Source organism: Pteropus vampyrus, unplaced genomic scaffold, assembly GCF_000151845.1.
Source record: "Pteropus vampyrus isolate Shadow unplaced genomic scaffold, Pvam_2.0 Scaffold202, whole genome shotgun sequence".
NCBI lineage: Eukaryota > Metazoa > Chordata > Mammalia > Chiroptera > Pteropodidae > Pteropus > Pteropus vampyrus.
The window spans coordinates 2423885-2425983 of record NW_011888983.1 but is presented as its reverse complement, the minus strand read 5'-3'; positions in this window follow the sequence as shown (position 1 = coordinate 2425983).

Below are 2099 nucleotides of genomic sequence, written 5' to 3'. Positions count from 1 at the left end.
CGCGAGACGCTTTGTCCGGCGTGTTGGAAATCCTGGCTGATGGATTATAGCTGGAAGCGGAGTCTGCTCAATTTTCTTTTCCAAAAACTAAGGAAACGTATCTTTGCGCTCTCTTTTGGCTTGGCTGTGTCAGCTTTCTTCTCTGAACTCAAGACTCTCACTTTTAGTGCCCTGGTGTATATTAAGTTCTATGCCTTCCACATGTGGTGGTTTTTCCAAAAAGGTTCCCTAAGTGAGAAAATCTAACACTCAAGTCCTGGTTAAGCTGCGGCTGGTTTACAGTTGTGTAAATTTGGGCACAGATTTGGATTATCCTGGTTGGACCTACGTATCTGTATGACCTTGGGCAGACCCCTCTAAACCTTCCGCAGCACTCAGCTCCTAGGGATGTTAAAAACCCAGTCCCCAAGTGACAGTGGGGCAGCCATTTTTGGCTCAGTGTGAATTTGGGCTCTGCCCCTTACCTTCTGTGTGACCTTGAACAAGTTCCTTAACCATTTTGATGTCCCCTTCATCATTGTCTGTAAAATCGAGAATGATAATAGCTACCTTATAAAGGGATGTAGAATTGAATGGAAATACACACTCACACATAAATAAGCCACGGCACGAATGTCAGTATACTCTCCTTCCAAGATCTCCCTTCTCAGCCAGTCTGATTCCTGGGGGAAAGTCCTGGCCACCCAAGGGTGGGCAAGGGGGCATGTGGGGCCAGGTGGAGCTTGAGGATGAGTTTCTTGAGATTAAAACCCAAAGACGTCAGAAAGGGTGGATCAACTAACATTGACAGAGACCATCTATGTGCCAGGCACAGCGTTAAGCACTTTAAATGCAGTGACAGTGAATCCTCACAATGACTCTCTGAAGTACCATTTGTATCCTCAACCTACACATGAAGGAACTGAGGCACAGAGATGTAAAGTTTATTTGCATCACATAGCTTTGCGTGAGTGAGTGAGTGAGTGAGTGAGTGAGTGAGTGAGTGAAAGGGGCAAGAGAGATGGGATTAAAAAGAAATCCTCTTTGCCCCCGAATTAGAAAGTGAACCTCACTCTCATACCTCCTGTGAGGCTAGATTGGACTATGAAAAGGGACTGGCGGCCAGTAGGAATGCCTCTTCCACCTAGCCCTGCTCTGTACGCTACTTGGGCTTTTTCTGGAGCTGGAATCTAAAATCACTCTTCAAATACAGATATAGCAGGCTGCTTCTGGAAGGGGTGAAGGAAGTCAGAGAGTGGTCCAGCCAGGCCCAGGAGCCAGTAGAGAGTAAGCTAGAATAGGGCCAAGTGTTCCCAGGGGTGCTTCCTGGATTGGGAGAGAAAGGACTTAGGGCTAGACCTGCAGGCTGGAAGGAGACCTCATGCAGAAGGAGAAGCAACAAGGGCTTGCCCCAACTGTTTCCCCAAAGGAGAGATAAAGGTAGGACTGCCCAGTACTCCACTCCACACACACTCCCCCACAGGTTGAGGTCTGGAGCATCTAGGGGAGAGTATGTGTAATCGGTCCACCTCCCCAGCCCTCTTCAGGCTGGCCACCCAAGGTCAGGAAGGTGGATATGGAAACGAACTTTAGCCAACTAAGAAAGGGCCCTCTGGGGAAAGGTAGGTGGATTATTTTTAGCTTGGCCCACGACGGCCCAGGCAAGGGCAGTGGATGAGAGAGTCAATAGCTCATTATACCCAGCCAGCTCTACCCATCCACATAGCTAAAAGCACCTATATATACACCCCTAGACGCACTTACAGAGAACACTATAAAGGTGCATGCAGGTAAACATACAACAAAGACACACAAAATGACCCTCTCAGAAACAACAATGTACAAAAAGGTACCTAACTGCAGAGATGACCACATACCTAAAACCCAGGAATCAAAAAAGTACACACATACACCTTATCACAGACACAAATGCATACACAGGGACAAACGGATATTTAGAGACTTAACTACCACCAGGAAACACATATAGGGACACAGGTACCAAGACCCATATCTGCCTGTCATCTCCTGAACATAGGCACATAGGCACAAGGACACTACACTGAGTAACTCAGCCAGGACCTCAGCAAAGACATAGCATGCAGGGACCTAGCCTGCAT